This window comes from Clupea harengus, unplaced genomic scaffold, assembly GCF_900700415.2.
Source record: "Clupea harengus unplaced genomic scaffold, Ch_v2.0.2, whole genome shotgun sequence".
Classification (NCBI taxonomy): domain Eukaryota; kingdom Metazoa; phylum Chordata; class Actinopteri; order Clupeiformes; family Clupeidae; genus Clupea; species Clupea harengus.
This window is the reverse complement of record NW_024879709.1, coordinates 40,032-62,034: the sequence shown is the minus strand read 5'-3', so window position 1 is coordinate 62,034 and position 22,003 is coordinate 40,032.

Here is a 22,003-nt window from a genome sequence, read left to right as displayed (position 1 = left end):
CAGTGTTCTGTGAGGACTATCATACTTTAGCCTCGCCACTCTTACACAGGAACATTTCTCTGAATCAAACTGAAAAGGGTGCTCACTTTGAAGGAAGACACTTTATGCTGTGGCACAGTTTCACAGAATGTGTCTTGGGCTTGGGTGAGGCTCTGAGTTGCTGGAGACTACTGCACATCATTGGTCTCAGCTTTGTGTAGAGGGAAAACCAGAAGGATGTGCAACATTTTTTAGCTAGGTCAGATGTGTGTTTTCAATGCCCGGAAACTATGTCCTTAGACTTCTTATACTTAGGTTTCTTGCTTTTTCTCCCAGGGTCGTCATGACTACAGACTACTACCTTCAACCACAATAATCAAGCCAGCTGTGTTTCAGTGTTTATTTATACCATGGACCACGCCAACTAAAATACTTGGCTTTTAAATCAAATGTCATGTCACTAGTTTAAAGGGTAAATGTGCATAATAATTAACAATTTGTAGTTGAAAATGTTTGTTCTGGCATTAAATTCCATTGAAAAAAAATGGATCAAAGAGTGGTTTTTGGGCATGTCATTAGTTCTTTCCCTTGCTATCACCTAAACCCATGTCCTAGTTGATACTTGTTACATGTTCAACTAGATAGATAGATACATAGATAGATAGATAGATACTTTATTTATCCCGAGGGAAATTTAGGAACTAGCAACAAGAATTCCTTATGGCCTCAGGCAGTTTCAGTCATTCCTTGCCACCTTAAACAGCATCGGTCTGAAGCCTGTGCCAAATCGGCTCTCTGCTGACTGCCTGCCAAGAACATTCCTGCTTTGGAAACGCATATTTGTCTCATCAATAAATCACTCTGGGAGCAATTGCTTCCTCCCTTGGGCCTGTTTTGATGTGTTTTACATCAGTAAAATGTGTATGTGTGTGTGTGTGTGTGTGTGTGTGTGTGTGTGTGTGTGTGTGTGTGTGTGTGTGTGTGTGTGTGTGTGTGTATGTAAGCATGCATGCATGCATGTGTGTGTGTGCTTCTGTGTGTTGAGAGTTCTATGAGGTGGAAAGGTGATATCCTAACCTGCTGTTAAAGAGTGTCGATTGCACAGGCCGAGTCTCTGAGGGCTTCGGCGTGTCCACTGTAAGCAGTGTACATTAAGGAGCGGCCTGCTTGTCTGTGCTGACCGCACCAATAAACCATCTCAGCAGGACCTAATGACCCAGCCTGTGCTTCCACGCGCTTTATTTTGACAAGTGCCTGTTCATTTAGAGGCTCCAGGGGCCCTCCCACTAAACAGACACCCATTGATCGCAGGAGCACTCCATTTCTATGCATGCAGACAGCCCCCCCTCTGAAAATGTTCGCTCTCTCTCACACACTCACTCTTTCAGTCTCCCCTCCGCTCTCTCTCTCACTTTCTCTCTCTCTCTCTCTCTCTTTCTCTCTCACACACACACACACACACACACACACACACACACACACACACACACACACACACACACACACTCACTCTTTCAGTCTCCCTCACTCTCTCTCTCTCACACACACTCACTCACTCTTTCAGTCTCCCCTCCGCTCTCTCTCTCACTTTCTCTCTCTCTCTCTCTCTCTCTCTCACACACACACACACACACACACACACACACACACACACACACACACACACACACTCACTCTTTCTGTCTCTCCTTCACTCTCTCTCTCTCTATCTCACATTTTCTGTCTTTCCTACACTCTCTCTCCCTTTCTCTCACACACACACTCACTTACTCTTTCAGTCTCTCCTCTTTTTGACTTTCTCTGTCTACCTTCTCTTCACTCTCCATCTTTCTCTCTCTCCCTCTCCTTCTCTATTTTTTTGTTGCTCTTTCTCTCTCCCTCTCCTTCTCTCCCTCTTCCTGTCTTTCTTTCTCTCTCTCCCCCCCTTTTCCTCTCCCTCTTTCTCTTTCTTTCTCTCTCTCTCTCCCTCTCCTCCTTTCCCTTCCCTCTTTCACCGCCACATATGTGTATGAACAGACTGGTTGCATGCTTCATTCAAGGTCCTCACACAGAGTGTTAATCTCATGTAAATATTTAGACCTGCAGACGGCAGGGTCAAGCTGCCAAAGCCAAACCTCAGCTGATCCATACAGCTAATGTAAAACCATACCACACACACACACACACTCACACATCCACACACACACTAGTCAGTGAGCAAATATTTACAAATAAACACATCAACATGAATCACACCTCAGATTTAATGTAATTTCAGACCACTATTACATGACAGAGTTATGTGGTCTCTGCGTTGGACTCATGGTTCCAGTTTTATATACACAGGTATTCTGCGCTATAGTACTTCAAGTCTAAAAAATCACCAATGAAAGCCAATGGCTGCAATTTCAGAATATCTAATATGCCTCCTTTCATAGTCCATCATAAAAGTGATAAGTACACTCTGTTTATTGTATAAACACAAATAAACTGTTTATTATATATTTTACCAGAATTCTGCATGTTCCACATCCACTCCCCCTGTGTGATCAATGATTGAATCAATCAATGAATGATGATTTCAGGACACTGGCGAGATTAGCGTCAGTTGAGAGAAACTTGCCCTCTTTGAAGTCTGCAAAAGAAAACAGAAATGCCAACATGGTCCACCACGATTTTGGCTAAAAATAGGATGTCTTCAACCCACACTGGACCATTTACTGGTCCGGCAGTGCAGATTTTATTTGAATTTTTTTTCCGACAGAAGGGCTTTTATCCAACACAAGGCACCTGCTGTACGAGTATCTATATAGTGGTAGGAGGAAGTAGGGAGGGCAATGAAAACTCAATCCTGATCAAAGCTGCGATCTTTGACTTACTGTAGAAACATAGAGCAAGGAATGTACCCACCTTCATCAACAGTATCTTAACGCAAACACACACACCGCTCCCTCTGTCAAATTATGGATGGAAAGAACACTGAGGCATACAGCGATCAAACAGTGACCTAGTCAGGACTGTCAGAGGGGGAACACACACAGAACAGGCCTTGTGAACTGTAGCTGTGGTGTGTACACACCGGTCTTATCTCTAAACCTCTCATTCAACACACATTGTTGTGAAAAATGTACACACACACACACACACACACACACACACACACACACACACACACACACACACACACCACACACACACACACACACACACACACACACAAACTATGTGAAGCGGTCTGTACAACACACCCAGGAAGTTCTGCCATATCCATCTTGCATGGCCTCTCCTGCCACAAAGGCACAAGTTGTCAAGCTGATTAATGAAGCTTGAGTCCCTACAACAGAAACCAGTGAAGCTGTTCTACTTACTCTCAGCTTCTCAACTGACTCTAAACTGTGGCATACATAGACTGGTGTCATAACTAGAGAAAAGAGGTTTTACTGAGGCAGCTCCTCCACTCAGCTCCTCTTTAAAGGTTGGGAAATCAGTAAGGCCACCACGATATCACCTTTTTAGAGTTAGTAGTAATACCATTCTTTTTTTAACACTATTTTGAACACATTTTCACTGTCCCATTACAACTGTTTCATCACCATGTTTTATTTGGAATTCAAGCAATCATGTAGGTCCATGTTTCTAAGGCGGGGTAGTTATGCCTGCCTATTGCCGAGAAGGGGAGTTTCCTTTGAAATGGGGTAGTTCTCTTATAAACTCAGATATTCTTCATACTTCAAATTACAGGCTTCACAGAGCCATCAATCTTATTTAGAACTGGACATTAACTTCTAAGACAATCATGGCTCACTGTCTATTACGCTGCTATAGATAGGAAAAAGTTTTGCAAATTTATACAAAAACATCTTTCTCTCTCATTCCCTCCCGCTCTCTGTCTGTCTCTCTCTCACACACACACACACACACACACACACACACACACACACACACACGCACACACACACACACAGGAACACATGCATGCATGCATGCACAGAATACTCTCTGAGGGCAGAAAGGTTATGCAAACACCATTCTTTGACTATGTTAACACACAAATCACTGTCAGCCCTCCAGCAGTGAATAGGGAGGTTTGTTGAGATGGAATTACAGTTCCTCTCTAATCTAATGAGATTCTAGGTCATGAGTAAGACAGTGCTCCTTAACAGGGAAGAGAAAGAGAGACCTACCTGTGAGCATGGCCTTCCTCACAGACACAGAAAAGCTAAATCAATAACTCTACTTCTTGTTTTTCACAAAGACCTTCTCTCCAGGGAATGTCCGTTCTACTCTTATCACGTCCTGTTGAACACATAGGTATGCCTTGGCCATTTCTGAAAAACAGTATGTTTGTAGACTATGTGAGCCATACACAGAACCTGTACAATGACCTTAGCAAGAGAATGTGAAATTATTTGTGTTGTAAATGTTTTATTGAGAGCTTTTAAGGAAGCCTTTTCAAGCCTACATTTTCAGCTTTCCAGCATCATTTCTACAGTCCGGACACAACCGATCTTCTAATACCTCTGGTTCTAGGTCCAGGAAACCGCTGTTCCTGGAGGGGAACTGGTTCGGACTCGACTCAGAATCAGAATCAGCGAATACCTGGGGAGGAATATTTTTATTGTGAATTTTCAGGCTCTGAAATATCATTGAGGGTAAACACTGGGTCAGCCCCACCCCCTTTATGATATGAATGGGGCCATTGAGGGGGAGCCTACAGGGACTCAGGTGAGCCCCAAACCACAGGAGAAAAGGTGTAACTGGGGCAGCAACACACATACACTCACACACACACGATCATACACACTCTCTCTCTCACTCACACACACACACACATACACACACACACACACACACACACACAAATACAAACACTCACACACACACACCCAAACAAACACACACACACGTGCACACACTCACACTCAAGATGAGGCTCTGTGAGTCTGGAAGTGGATAGTCCCAAAGGATGCCCAAAACATGCACACCCATTTCCTCCCAAGAGTAATCTTAATCTCCAACTCCATTCCAAGCCCTCCAAGGGCTCTAGCTTTAATAGCCACGAGAGACACACAATAATGCCATTTGCAGGGTTTAGATTGTTCTACCCTTAATCAGTCAAGTACAAGATTTCTTGGTGGAGCTACTCCGATTCCAAATACAAATGGCTAACACTTAAAGGCTAACAGGGTAAATATTTCTGGAAGTGTCTGTCTGCAGTATGTACAGTATCTCTAACCTCTCTTATTATCCCTTATCCTGACTAATCCTAATCCACTCTCTCCAGATCCACAAAGCCCTCTGTGTGTTCCCTGTTTCACCCTTCCTGACTGTTCTTATAGTTCAACTCTTTATTATGGTCTGTACAATGTCTTAACAAATCCATGGGATAAGTTTGATTCTAATTGTCTTTTCTCGTGTCTTACTTGTGCATATTCACATGCACAGAAAGATGTACTTGGACACACACACACACACACACACACACACACACACACACACACACACACACACACACACACACACACACACACACACACACACACACACACACACACACACACACACACTCTCTCTCTCTCTCTCTCTCACACACACACACACACAATCCACAGTCACACACACAGATGTACAGATGTGTGTATGTAACTTGCATTGGCAGCTGTGTATCCAAGCTTGTGGTATGGCACCCTCATTCTGGGATTCTGGCAGTGATGGTGTTTAATCACCATGTCTGTGAATCCTCCACTCCTATTGACCGCAGCTGCCACTAAGGCAGGTGTTGCTGTTTTGACACACACACACACACACACACACACGCACTCGCATTCACACAATCATCCTCTATAATCACAGGCCTCACTCAGTGTCTCCTCCCTGTGGTTCAGACCATGGTGGTCTCACACACATGCACACACACACACGCACACGCACACTCACACGCACACGCACACGCGCACGCGCACACACACACACACACACACACACACACACACACACGCTTGTACTCCTATCCCATCCCACCATCACCACTGTGATGCTCAGTGCCAGGCCTGAGTGAGTGTGCATGTGAGACCACACAGAATCTCAGTCAGGTTCTCCCTCCATCACAGTTCGACGTCCCAGACATGGTCATGCTGGATTAGTATTGTCACGCTGAAAAAGAGAAGGCTGTCACAAGTGGAGCATCATAAATTGCTGCGAATGTATGTTTACCCATTTCCCAGATTGCCTTTCAGCGCTCAAATAGGAGAAATCCCTGCAGACGTGCCTATAGTACTGAATTTACTAGTGCTTGTGGTTACAGTAATAAATGACGCTGTCCATCTGGACACTTACTGACAGAGGGAAGATTTGTGATCAGTTAGTTTTGATAACATTGACGTAAGATGTGAACAGAAAGAAAGCCAAGAACATTTTTATTTTTCTTCTGGTCACAACAAGCCTTTTATTTAAATTAGCATGCATCTACATGGCATTTTCTACATCACACTTAAACTGGAATATTTTCGAACATCTCTATCGGGTCTCAATCAGGGACTGTATTCAGAATCAAAAATAATAATCACTTGCGTCCTACTACCTGTTAAATACGACACACATTCGACATTCACAAACAGACCTTCATTTTCAGCACTGAACTTCAAACACCCTCTTCTTCTTATGGTGTCCAGGAGAACAGGCACGGCGCCTGCAAGGAAATAACACACTGGGTGGAACAGGCAGTTATTAATCACTGCTTATCACACATCTCAACACACTGGTGTGTGTAGAGGCAGGAAATGACACATGTTGGCAGACAACCTGCACGGGTCCAGGGCTTTAATGTTTTGATAAAAGCAAGAGCAGGATATTATCCAGCAAATGTGGGAAAGGGAAGTGCTGAGGTATCAGAATTCATGATCTCGCCACAGTGTATGAGTGTGTGTGTATGAGTGTGTGTGTGTGTGTGAGGAGAGAGAGAGAGGAGGAAAGGCGGAGTGCACATTTTTAAAAACTTTGTTCCACATTTTTAGTGTTTCTCATGTGGATTGTTTGATGTTGATAACCGTGTAACAGTGTGGGAAATGCAGATGCCTGCCACTAAAGGAAAGGCCAAACGTGACCCTTTGCACACAGCACTAACCGTGAAGCAGATGTTCCACTGTCGGCTGATTAACTGTGCAGTTTGTTCGCTCTTTTCAGCAGCCCGTCCCACAACCGCTTATTCAGTTCTCCAGCTGCCATTGACCGTTATGGACATGACGGATTAAAGTGCACATAATACTAGAAATCAGTTTGTATAATCACTACTTTAGAATTCTCTCTGTGTGTGTGTTTTAGAGATTGTGTACAATTGTGTCTGCATATGTGTGTGATTATGATGAGCCTAATGAGTATTATGAACTCAAATTAGATTCGATGACAGTAGAAGTGAAGGCCTGTCCATTTAATTGTAAACATGTCTAATACATCCAACAGAGATCAACGTGGGACAGATGACTTACCGTACACAGATAGCTGGTGGTCTCTGTCAGGCTGATTGTGCGTGCATAAACATCCGATGATGATGATGATGTGTCTGTCTGTGTTGACGGGAAGTCTGGTGCGAGTGTGACCTCTGAGTACAGGGGACAGCTTTAGAGATTTGTCAACTTATATTATTCAACAAATGCTCAAGGTTTCAGACAGAAATCCAATTGGAGAGAAGAGAAATATATATATATAGAGAGAGAGAGAAAGAGAGAGAATATACATACACATAAACAAACACACAGATCGGCAAATCAAGGTGCAGACAGGCACTTCCAACTGATAAGTGCAGAAATTCCATCCCATTAAGCGTTACGTAAAACATGATGTAAATCTCTCTGTATTTCCCCTGTAAAATAACTATATGGCTGTCAGGGCTTTACTACCGGGGGCCCTGTGACATCCTGTGGGTGTGATGCAGACGAATTGACATGATCCTGCCCTCCCTCTTTGGTACCAGTGGGCCGAATCATGTCTGGCAGCCCCCAAGTACAGCTCACCGCTCAGCCAGGTGGCTCAGTTCCAGGGTCCCTGTCTCTCTCACACTGCTCATCACATCCAGCAGCCCGTATGCCACTGAAGTGAATCAGGACCAGCACTAAGGTGTTTATGTTGTGTGGCAAATTACCTGTACAACGCAGAGAACCTTTTACAGATATTTTGTGCTGGAAAACAAACAGGTATTTTTTAATGAGAGGTACTGGTTTTATGGGTATAGCTGAGGAGCACATGTTTGGTTGGACAGGCTGGAATTATGATCATATAATATGAGAGTATACATGACCCACTAGGCAGGAAGTGGTTGAAAGAAGGCGTAACAACAACAACAGTTGTTGTCAAACACACATTTTTGTTGGTCATGAAATCAGAAAGACAGATAATGCCATGAAGGTGACTGATTCCAACTTTCTTCTGTAGAAAAAAATGACAGCAGAGAACAGTGAGTTTGTGAAAATCAGGAAGAAGACGGTTTCATTTCAACTTTAAATCTTGAGAAAAATGTGATGAATGTACATGAAGTTCTCTTTTGTGATGTCATATCCTGTCATAAGATTAATTTCTTCTCCTAATAAAAAAAAATGACTTGCTAATTGTTTTCAACACTTGTGAGTTTTGAGGATGTATCTATGACTTGTTTGATGAGGTATGACCAGCCAAGTTTAGCTTGTTTTCTCCACTGGGGATACATTGCATTTGAATGTAATCAGTTACCAGTGAAACATGCAACTGGAGCTTAAAAACCTGAGCAGATGTCAATTAATTAAAATACTCACTAAGCAGTTGGGTAGTTGTGGTAGATTTTATAAGTTTTATTTTTAGATTTTATAATTGGCACATTGAGATTCTTCTGAATGAAGAGTGCATTACAAATAAAATGAATTATTATTATTAAGTGTACGTGTGTGTATCCTGACAATGAAACCCATGACCTTAGACTTCAAACCTTACACTTCCAGCAACCGTGCGTACATTTGGTAGCATGCCTGTTGTGTATTATATAACTCAGTCATTGCGAGTGTCATGTTCTAGCCCAGACAGAAAGCTTACTCTAAGAACTAATGCAGAAAAGTTCTAGAATCAGCTGCTGATGTAGTGTGGGCATTATATCTGTAGAACCAGTTTCTAGAAAAAAGGACATTCCAAGTGCCCTGATGCTCTGTGACCTTATTACTGGTTTAGAAGTAAACACTGTTTATGACCTCACAAAGCTGAAAGTTTGTTCTCTAGTCATTCTGCCACCCTGTGGGTACGCTTATGTAACCGCGGAAACAAGGAGGACATCTGTCCTGTCTGTCCCAGCTGACATTTCACTCATCCATGACAAAAGACCCTGCTGCAAGCTGGACATTCCAAAGCCCGATGCAAACTCATGACTGTGCACAAAGTACAATATATCTATCAGACATACACTTTTTTCAAGCATATTAAGCTTATCCGACATTAACAAAGTCCATTTTCCATTAGTCCCCAGAGCACAAATGACCAATGTTTTGTTTTGTTTCGTGCTTCATGTCCCCAGCATGAAGAAATGATGGTATTACCCTTATAGCGTGAGACTTGTCCACCTTAGATTACGTATGTAACTATACACAGATTTAGATTTTTAACAGTCAAATACCTTAGTGGTAGTTTAATAGTTAACACTATCAGAATCGAATTACCCATTGGCCAATAAAATGACATTAAAAACAGTTTTGATTATTGATTGTGTGAATAAGAGAGCATGTGTTTGTGTGTGTATGTATGTATGTGTGTATGTGTGTGTGTGTGTGTGTGTGTGTGTGTGTGTTTGTGTGTATGCATGTCAAGCCAAGTCATATAAACCTTATTTGTACAGCACATTTAAAAACAGGAGTTGTACCAAATGCTTTCCAACCGAGATAAATACATTGATATTGATACGAATAAAAAGAAATAAAAGGAAATAGACAACTAAAAGTGACATTAAAATGATCCAGAGTAGAGGAGACATTATACATATGGTGACTGATTTAAGCTGATATAGGCAAACTGATCCAATTCATTTTTTTCAACAAAATCATTAAGAAATCATCAGTGTAGAGTGAAGAGGAAGTTGTGGAACCAGCAGGAGGGTTAAGAAAATGATTGATTATTGATAGTATAAAACAAGACCCTGGCCTATGTTGGTTCTGTGACACAATTTCTGCCAGGTTAGTCATTTCTGGCTTTTTCGACAGCATTCTGACAGTTAATAGAACAGTCACACATGATATCATAAGACGCCTGCATTCTATCATTTTTTCAATTTGCGTTCACCCATATTTGCTTCACTGTGTGTGTATTCTCATTAAACCAGGGCTGAAAATGAGTTTTGGGTCTATACTCCAAGAGTATAAGAGCCAGAGTATCAAGAACTGAGATACACGCTGAGTTGAAACAATCAACTAGATCATCAACATCTGGCTGAGAATTAGACTCAAAAATCTCTCTGTCTGTCTGTATTGGTCTGTCTGTCTCTCTCTGTCTGCCCCTCTCTCTCTGTCTGCCTCTCTCTCTCTCTCCCTCTCTCTCTGTGTGTGTGTGTGTGTGTGTGTGTGTGTGTGTGTGTGTGTGTGTGTGGCCTTGCAGACCCAGAGCCAAATTCAGCATAAGCAGAATCAGAGTGACTCAGCTCAAGCTGCTATCTGTCTGATCTTAGATTCAACACACATGTGCTGTGTGTGTGCAGCAACCTTCACTGTTACACTGACTCTGTGCCACACTGCATAAATCACACACACACACACACACACACACACACACACACACACACACACACACACACACACACACACACACACACACACAAACACACACACACACACACACACACACACACACACACACAGGCACACATGCACTGACACAGACAGGCATATCAGGACACCCAGAGAATACAATGCGGCTGAGCTAATTTATTGTAGTTAACACAATATAGTCAGATTAGGCTGCCATTACACATAGGCAAATAGAGACACACAGAGACATGTACAGAATAACTACACACACACACACACACACACACACACACACACACACACACACACACACACACACACACACACACACACACACAACACACACACAGACAGACAGACACAAAGACACAGAAAAGCCCTGATGCAGACTACCATCAATCACTTCATTATCCACAACCTTGGACTAACCACCTTCCCCACACCTTCACTTGCAACACCTTTCCTCTGAGCAAGACAGAGGTTACCGCTGACCCAGTAGTGACATGTTACCCAGTAACAACCAATACTGCACACGCCTGTTTCCCAATCTCATAACCTCCACACTGAAGGCTGTGTTCTGACCTTGGTGTGCTTAACCGGAGTCAAAGACACTACATGCCACCACCAGCCCACACAGACAGGTATGGGTGTGTTCACACTTGGTGTGACAGCTATGCAGGAGATATTGATTTCAAAGGTTACTTTGGTGCATTGCCCTGTAATCAAGGAGAAGGGAATTTGCCCTGGGCTAAATCACAGTATGAAAAATGCATATAGTGTTAAGTGAATAGTCTAACCTATTAATGTCCAAGCACTGTTTGGGTCTTTACTGTTGTCACTATGAGCATCAGATGATAAAGTGAGTGTGCTGACATGGGGTAGCTAAAGCCTCACAACCTACAGTTGACTGTACTCTCTTGATGTTTTCCTCCTCTGTTTTTCGTGATTTGTCTTTGTATGTGTTTGTTACACACCCTAAACCAACATTATCTCAGAGCTAGAGGGTATGGCTATAGATGGTTCAAGGGATGCAAAAGCACCAGGGCCCAGTTTTAAAGGGGGCCCAAAAATAAAATCATATCGCATTATATCAGGCATGGACAGGAAGTGTGGGTTGAACTATGGAATATTAATATCAGCTGTTTCCTACTCCAGTGGCAGTAGCATTACAATATGTGACCTGTGGCTTCTAAATGATGAGATGAATGCTGTAATTTAATTATAATGACGAAAACCTATTATATGCAACTCTGGTAATACCATTTTCGTTATTTAATTGTTACATCTCGTCTGTCCGCCGTCTGCCCTAGGTTCCGGTCAGAATGTACCATATCATTTTCAAAAAATATTAAATAACGTTCCAAATTTCACGCTAGAATTTAAAGCCCAAACTTACAATCTTGTAACATAAAGTAATTTGGGTAAATATTACCCTACTAAGCTTAATGAACTGTAATAGCAGTCTTTTATCCGCGCTAGTGAAATACATACCTTTGTATTTATGAACTTAATCGTTGCCGGGGCTACAGCTGTGACTGATAAGGGCGCATGACGGTCTTCACTAGTAGCCTATCGCAACCTTTCAATACCGGCGCATCCACTTGTTGAGTTCAAACAGTTCAGTAGAAGGCCCACGCTATTTAAAGGGCGGCAACATGGCTCGCGGTTTAGTCAAACAGGAATCCGTCGAGTCCGAGATGCATAAATCAGAAGACCAAAGTAAGACTTTTGTGTACACGAAGAAGAGGGGGTATGATGTCACACGTAACCCCACCTCAACAAGGTAACAACACCAAACCTTTTGTGTAGTTTTCGTTTGTTTAAGACGGTTTCTACGCCCTGTGCTCAGGCTCTGCACCAACACGGTTAAGTATGTCGATGATGTGACGAGCTATATTTAAATTTAAAGGAGCCACGCTTCTATTATTGCCGAGGGGTGAACCTCTGAAATCATCAGGACGGTCCAGAAGTCCCCTAACGTTACGTGTTAACGTTAGCTATTCGACCACCGCCTTTTTAAAGTTGGCCACAAGTTTGATACTGACAACGAATCGAAGCCATTCATAATTTTATTTAATGTACACAAGGGAATCCCATTTCCTTTGCTTTGAATCCACATACAGCCTACCTCACATCATAATGATATTTTATCTTATAGCCTTCGTGCCTTCTGGTAATGTAAAGCAAGGGTGAGGAAGTCATAATTCAAGATATGTGATGGCAGATTGTTAAGCAAACTTATATATCTATTAGATAACACAGCCTACGTAGCTTTTCTTTTATAGCAATACACTTAATATACTTGTGTAAAAGATGTTTTAAGTGGTTTGCTAGTGATCACCTATCTCTATAGTAACAGGCTACTGTAAAAGTGTGTTAGACTTGTCAGAGTATAAGGCAGAAAATGTGTCTAAATGAATAGTCCTGATTGTATAAGTACTGCCAATTGATTATAGTGCGACTAAAGTCTGAAGTTTTATTTCCTACATTTCATTTATGTAAGTTTTAAAGTGAAAGTTAAACTACCTGCTGACTATGCAAATAATGTACTGTGGACACACCATTTGAGAGTGATATAGTAAAGAGCTCAACAAAACGAGATAAAGAATGGTTTGGCAATGGAAAAGGTTTTGATTTTCAAAACCTTGTAATCTGTCAGTTAAAAAAGTTGGTGAGGAAGAATGACTTAGCTTAATTTTCATGGTTCAGGAGGAAGTGAAAGGGATGTCTTAAAGGGACAGGCAAGGTTGTGTTATAAGACAAAAACACTTTGGGTGTGATTTTCAAAACAGTGGGATTGAATTAAAGCAGGAGTTTAAAAACTTAAAACGTTTATTGAAACCAACTGTTTTGTTGACTATTTCTAAAATAGGCACTCTGAGAGAAAACCCACTCTCTTTTGGACTCTCCTCCAATGTACTAAGCTAAACGTTTCAACATATTCTGGCTCTATTAACCTACCAGGATCCTTCTGAATGGGCTTCCCTTCCTGACAATTGTTTTGCTTACACAGCACATTGAATGGAAGGACCTAGCGGATGCCAGAATAACTTTGCAAGAATAACGAATGGAGTTTTAGCTTACTGAATAGTCTTTATTTGTACCACTCTGTCTGCCCCCCTTATGACTTTTGCGATACTTAATGAGTTAGGTTATAGGTTTACAGGCGAGGTATTTTAATGTTTTAGAATATCATCCTCATGGCACACTTTATCTTCAGTCAAGACTGGACTAGACAAATATATACTGCACCTACAAGCCATCAAGCACTCACACAACTGGAACATCAGGCTTGACTGCAATCTTTCATCTGTGACCATACTTGGCTTAAAGGCAAAAATATATTTGCTGAAGGATCATCAGGAACACTGTGTTGAAATGTTGTTGAAATAGCTTGCCTTGTAGATTGTTAGTAATGGAGACTCATTTTATGTCTGTAGTGAGGACACATTGCAACATCTCAGTGACTATGACCTGCAGGGTCACTAAACTAAAAAGCTGCTGGCTCGTATCACTGTCCAAGGTCCTGATCAGGCCTTCGGAGAACAAGGCATGTTATCACTGTACTGCCATCTAGGATGTTGCAAACATTAAAAAAATCCTAAAGGTAGTGTTAAGGAAATTTGTCTGGTTAGATATATTTTGAAATATTGTACAGATAAATAAATATTATATAATTTGCGAGTAGTGTCACTACGTGAAAGAAGGCTTTTTTAAGGTTTGCATATTACATATTACGCAGTTTTCACAGTTTTAAAAGGTTTATAGAGCCTCTATTGGCATGGAAATACCTGATGAAAAGACATGGGTTACCTATAATGTAGTCACCCAAATCCCTTGATTAGATATGGTATATAAAACCGGGAAAGCTGAACGTATCTTCATTAAGTTGGCCTAAATGCCAGAGCACAATACACAATAGCCTGGTAAAGATGTGCCACTCCTAGACTCAACGACCTTGCTGCCTTTGTGTCTGTCCATGTCTATTATGCTTGCCTTTCGGTCTTTCACTTTGTCTGTCTGCCTGCCCACCTACTTGTTTGGTTGTCTGTCTGTCTGTCTGTCTAACAGCTGGTGGCCTCACTATAGATAAGGCCATGGTCAGTGCAGATCAAACATCACGCCTGTTGGATCACAGCCAATAAGCAGGCCCCTGATGACAACACACAACGCTGTCTGTCATGAAGGTTTATGACTCTTACTTTGGCGTGTGTGTGGTTGTGTGTGTGTGTGTGTGTGTGTGTGTGTGTGTGTGTGTGTGTGCACTTACCTTTATGTGTTCCCGTGTGTGTGTGTGTGTGTGTGTGCGCGCTCGCTCCCTGATTGAACTTTAAAGAGAGTATTGGGGAAATGAGGTCACATTTTTCAGTCCCCAGGTGTTCTCTAGCAGATGGTGCTGAATGAAGTGTATTTGGGTGAATACTTTTTGGATGATGGCAATGTGCTCAGCCTTTCAGTCCACCAGTTCTCTTTTTATCGTCAGATAAGAACAGGTGATATGGCTCTTAAGGTTAATTAATGCAGGTCACTTATTATTTACTCAGAATATGAATGTATTGTATTCTTGGAACTTATTTATGGGTCCTGGAATAATTGCATTGCACTTTACGTCATTAGTGCACCTCTGATTTGATTTACTTTCTCTTCCAGTTCAGACATGGTTTGATTTACATTCTATTCTAGTTCAACAATGGTTGCTGTAAATCGGAGTCTCTGTAGTACTCTGTGGCATTTCTATGAGTTGTACATTTTTCAATCCGTACCTTTGAAATGGCTGAATTGACGTAAAACCTGCTTTTTCTTTTGGGGGAGGGGACTCTCTTAAGCTCTCGTTGCAGAGATGCAAGCTCAGCTCCGAAGCCCTGAAGTTCTTCTTGCGCAACTGGTCTGTTTACACCCCATTAGTCTGAATGGGCTGTTGTGTACCTAGAGAAAGCTGGAGAAAAAGCCCTTGCTTGCCCCATGATTGGCCTCTGTGTGCAGACCATCAGAATGAATGTGACGCTGTATGCACTAAGACCCAATCAGTGTTATTGCAACTGGCCTTCTAGTAAACCTGTTTAATTCAGTTAGCTTTTTAATTATTTTTTGTACAGAGGCAGTTCTTATTAACCTGAACGGAATTTCACCTTAAGTTGACTGGCAGCCTTGTTGTGGTGCAGAGTCAGATAAACTCCATCTTTAGACAGAATTCGTTCAATTCCATGTGATTTAATAAGCCTTAATATTGGTCTGTCAAATTTCATTCACTTTCATTTGATAGAATTCCATTCATTAAATTCATTTTTCGTGCTATTCAGTTTTTGACCATTTCAGTTTCTCCAATCAGCAATATCATTCAAGCCAGCACATGACCTCATTCTCCATCTTAGCAACACGTCCCTCCTGATCCGGAGGTGTTTTTGTGGTTGCTGTTATTGTTGGTTTCTGACCTGCAAGTTGACTGTGCACTTTTCTGCCAAACTTCTCTGTAAATTCTCCTTTATTTTCTGGTTCCACAGTTAGCCTACAACGTGAATCCACAATTCAATACCACTTTCATAACCTGACAGAGTTCCATAGTTGGTTAGTTTGACAGTTCCTGTGCGGGTCCACATTTATGTGGCAGTTCTGCTGTGGTTCTGCCATTAGGCCCTCAATGTCGAATGAGAGTAGCAGACATGTAGGGTGCTTTCATGTTATATGGCACACATTGTTTTTATGGCACACATTGTTTTTCCTCTGCGTCTTATGTCTCTGTTCTCTTAATGAGCTGAGGTGAATGGTAATTGTTTATTGGGTTGTTTTTGAGAGAGCTGCGATCGGTTTGGATTAATTTATTAGTCACCCGCCTTCATCTTTGAGGCGTGACAGCCACAATTTCCTCAGAGGTGTTTTTGGCTGTTATATGTCATTCCCAATCACACATTTTCAACGTGCGGAGAATGTGAAAGATTTGCCTAGATTTGGTTTGCACTGAGACATTTGTTCAGAATAGCCAGTCACACAATAAAAATGTGACAAATGTTCCCAAAATGTGAGCACATTCGCTAAACACATGAACAACAGTCCGTCTCTGTAGCCTGTTCTTTGACAAACAAACGTAAGGCTTTACATCTGAGAACACAATTTAGAGTTTGTCACATATGGCGCTTTACTGAGCTTGTTTACCTAGGGGGGAGCTTAACCACTAATTGTTGCAGAAAGACTGGTCGCCATGGAGCCGTGCATGTGTGTTTGACTGTGTGTGTGTGTGTAAGAGGTAAGAGGAGACTGAGGCGTCCTTCTTAGACGGCTAGGGGCTTGGGTTTCACGTGATCTATCTGATATCTTGCCATTGCAAGGTGGGGGCCATAGCAACCGCTGTCAGACTCAGGTGAAGACACACACATACACAAACACCTCTCACACCCTCAAGGTAGCGTTTTATTGCCTGCGAGGGCAAAACAAGCCCTTTTCATGCGCCAGGGTTTGAAGCATCCTCTGTCATAAGCACCCATGACCTAGAATGAGGAAATTAAAAGGGAAGGTAGGAAATGACTCCTAAAGCATTTGCAGCAAGGTCACACAGGCAAGCCTCTGTGGTACAGCAGTGGGACATTGTGGTCCTCCCAGGGGTCGTGTGTGTGTGTGTGTGTGTGTGTGTGTGTGTGTGTGTGTGTGTGTGTGTGTGTGTGTGTGTGTGTGTGTGTGTGTGTGTGTGTGTGTGTGTGTGTGTGTGTGTGTGTGTGTGTGTGTGTGTGTGTGTGTGTGTGTGTGTTCTAAACAGGGTATAGATTGAGGACAACACGTTAATTGAGGCTGTTGGACTGAGGTGCTGAAAGCTGGAGGCCATATGTACACAGAGCGTGAGTGGCTTCTCACCTACACCTACCCCCACACAAACATCTACACACTTACACTCCCACACACCCTTCACCGGCTTCTCTGTGGACCGCACCGTGGTGGTGGCTGCCTCAGTTGGGACACACCAGGTGTATTCCAGAATGTGTTGTGTTTGAGCACTCTGTGTCCAAAGGATGTGTCGACACAGGAGAATGTGAGTGTTTATTGTATGCAGAGTGTTATAAAGGGAAGATGGTAGAGCACACACACACACACACATACATACATACATACACACATACATACATACATACACACACACACACACACACACACACACACACACACACACACACACACACACACACACACACATACACACATTCACACACACACACACACTGATACATATGAGGGAGCCACTTTGAATGCTACAGACCTCCACTGTTGGGGTTGCAGGTTAATGAGCTGTCTGTGTAAATATCAGAACAAAAACAACTCTGAGGGTCCTATCAGATTAAGTTTCACTTCAACACTGAGGAGTCTGAGGGTACAGGTGACCAACAGATGCCCATTCAGTTGGCAGCCTGGAACAGGAAATCTGAGGTCTAAACACACCCACCCACCTACACACACACACACACACACACACACACGGGCCTTCGCTGTAGTGGCATATGGTTAACATGAGCCCAGCTCTCTGGGGTGATATATCCAGGTAGCAGCAGGCTCCGGGCAGGTCCAGGTCAAGGCAAGCTTGGGTTTAGCACTGGATGTTTTTGCTACAGGTGTGGCTAGTAGGGATGGGCATAATTAATCGACGATCGATTAATTGATCATTAAGAATTTCCTCGATGAAATTATCCCTCGATGTAATTTATTTATTTTAGGGCTGTCAAAGTTAACACGTTATTCTATGAGATTATTGTGGCCGAGATTAATGCAATAAAATATTTGAACGCAGTTAACGCAACTTTGTTTACTTCCGGTGCGCGTTGACCCATGGCACGAAACTGCCGCGTGTCTGCAAGTCAGTTAGATAGAAGAGACCGAGACGGTAGTTGAAGATAGAGAGAGCTGAGGGATTGTTGGGCGGAAAGTTTCTGTTTAAGAGGCAAAATGACAGAACAATCGACAACTAAAGTTGTATGTAGCATTTGTCAAGCTGAATGTAGCTATTACAGAAGCAGCTCGTCTTTAAGTTATCACCTTAATGCAAAGCACCCGACAGAAAGCAGTCCCAGGTTAGATGGTCGCCAACCCACACTCCACGACTTCTCTAGGAAATTAACTAGACCAGTCCGTGAAAAGGTTACCAACGCTGTAGCAGTTTAGGTTGCCGGTGACTGTCGGCCCATCAACATAGTTGAAGACGGTGGGCTGACTGAGGTGATTCGAATTGCTTCAGGGGACAATTCTTACGATTTACCGTCGAGGGGCACCATTGTGTCTCGCATATATTCCTTGTATGACGGCGAGAGAGCACGAAAAAAATACAATTGAACAACAGTGTCTAAAATACACGCTGTCTGAAGTGATTACTCGTTAATGTATAAGATTTAGTCTTGAGAAGAAAACAAACTTTTAATCACGATGAATCTAGATGAATGAAATTTCAAAATGTGAGATTAATTAGTTAGAGAGAAAAAAAAAGTTGTGTTCATGAGCACCGGCTTCTAGCTGTCGCTCCGCTGCTTAAGAGTACAGCAGCGCATATTTTCAAGTGTAACCATTGAACGGATCCCCGTTTAACTGCCACAAGAGTTGTCCATCTTGCAAGTTTAACTGCCACAAGAGTTGTTCATCTTGTAATAAAGATCTCAATGAGGAAACACGCTGTGTTTTTTCTATTTTCACTGCATTTTAATATAGCCTATAAATAGTGAATTTTAATATAAAAATATTAATGATTAATCGAAAATCGATTGTTAATTCTCCCGACGATCGATTAAGACAATTTAATCGAATGCCCATCCCTAGTGGCTAGACAAGCCCAGGAGTGCTACACGTGTTGCTGGTAGAGACTTAGTCAACTGTGAGGTTCAGGAGAAGGAGTGGACCAGATTCTGGTTAGATCATCACCAGCTCCAGGTCTGGGCCAGCTTACGTTAAGAGTATGTTTTGAGTCTAACCTTACCTGAGAGTCTGGTGTAATACTTGTGGTCTGTCGAGTGGATGACACCAGTCTAGATTTTAGGGTTATATTGGAGATGATGGAGAGAGGTTGGGAAAGAACCATTTGCAGTCAGCCCTGACTGTAGATAACATAATGCAAAAAAGATGCTTTGGACCCAAGCAAAGGATATTTGTGCACACACACACACACACACACACACACACACACACGCACGCTGTCTTTATGTCTGAATGCGCTTAATTGGAGCAAGCACTTGACTTGTTTTCCTTTGTCTTAGTTTGGCAGCTCCTGTCATCTGGTTGCAGTGCGCTCGGCCAATGGCTTAACGGGCCAGCGTCTTGCTGCCAAGCTCCACCCGGTACACCTCATCTGCTCCCACTGGGACGGAGGCTCTTTGTTTTGTGGGCCTCTGACTCTTGGATGGAGGCGGCTGCAGTGAGCAATAGCTCTGTGTCAGGCCTGGGCCATAGGGGCGCGGTGACGTGCCAGCTGGCCTGGCATCTTCATGGGATCCGGCCCGAGCCTGTCTGAATCCGGCCCTGACAGCACAGGGCTGAGCACTGTCCTCCCCACTCGCAAAGCCAGTACAGTTTGGCGCACAGAACATTCCGGTCCCTTCCAGTGGTTTGAGCTTTTCCATAAGTCATGCAAAGGGGTTTTCTTCTTCTTTCTAGTTCTCTCCCCTCACTCTCTCTCTTCCTCTGTCTCTCTTTCTCTCACTCTTTTTCTCTCTCTCTCTCTGTGTTTCTGTGTCTCTCTCTCTCTCTCTGTCTGTTTGTCTCTCTCTCCCTCTCTCCCTGCCTGCCCCTCTGTCAGTGAGAGGAGACTCATAAGCAAACAAATACCAAGCTGTTAATTAGCTGTCCAGTAATGTATTTTCAGTGCTGGCTTTTAAGCTCCATGTTTAAACCCATAAATACTTGTCTTTTATGGTTTGCTAATTGGCAGAGTTTGGATCATTAGCACGTTTGTGTGCATCCTAATGTGTTCCAGCTTGGCTGATTGGGTTTGGGTGTTGCAACACAATGGATCAGCAAAGGAGCCAAAAATGCCATATGATACCAAAGGAATGTGGTGATAAGATCTGGCTAGAGCGAGGGCACCCATGAGAGCCTTCGGAGTTTCTATTCCTTAGTTCACTCACATGTAGCACCGTAGGAATCTTTGGTCATCGGGAGAGAGGAGCCTGCACACTTGGTCTTTATTCCTTCAGGTCTTCATGAAATAAGTGCACAGGTATACCCTTACTTGTGTTGTGCACCTGTGCCCAGATTGGAATGACTGTGCACAGTGTCTCGTGTTACTTTTGAAGATCTAGTCTATCTCAGACAAAACTTGAACAGATGTGATGTGGTGATCTCTCGTATTTTCCATTCTACCGGTCTACTCTCTCAAATCTCTCAACACATGTCGTGCCTAAATCATGTCTGAAAGTGGATCGCAGAGGCCAGTTCATCAGACAGACACGAGTGAGCCTCTGGATTTAAGCATGGAAACACAGTTTATGTAGTTAAGAGAATACATCAGCTAAGCTCTCTGCTCACAGCCGCGTTTCCTTTGCCAGGTCATGTGTCTGTTTTGTACCCTTGCACATGGATTTATTATTTCCATTTTTTATGATCATTTATTATTTTGATGATGACTTTGGTAAAGACTTTGACAATATCATTTGAAAAGAGTTTTACAGACCATAGGAACATTCTAATTGAAATTGACCAATGTCTGAAGTGCACAGTGCCTTAAGTGAACTTGGTAAGGCAAGAACCCGTAGCTATGTTCAGAACGTCCACTCACACACTATATAGTCCACTATAGTGAATTAGCCATTTTGTAATGCTGTAATGTTTGAATTCTCAACTGTAAATTGTGTTCACTATAAAGTGCACTATAAAATAGAGCGAGCGAGTGAGTGAGTGAGCGAGCGAGTGGACGTTCCAAACATAGCTCGTGTCATACCTGCCAGGTATTTCTCAAATATTCAAAAGCAGCTAGTGGTTAACAGGTGGGTGGGTCTTGCACAGACCCAGCTCTGTTTGGAGTCAGGGTGCTCATCATTCTCTGGTCAGGTGCAGTCAGTCAGGTGCAGTGAGTGAGTGAGTGAGTGTATGCGTGCCAGCACACAGGAGTGGGATCAGGCAGGTCAGTGTGTGCAGGGCCGGTGCTGTAGGGGGTGTAAGTGATGCAGACGCACCCGGGTCCTGTCCTAAAAGGGGCCCAAAAATAAAATGATATCTCACGAGTCATGACCTTAGCTGGAGGGTGGTCCCGGCTCAGTGTGCTGGTTTTCCCTTGACTGGTTAACTAAACTGATTATGACATTCACTATTTTTTCTTTTTTTTTTCTTTCTTTCTTTCT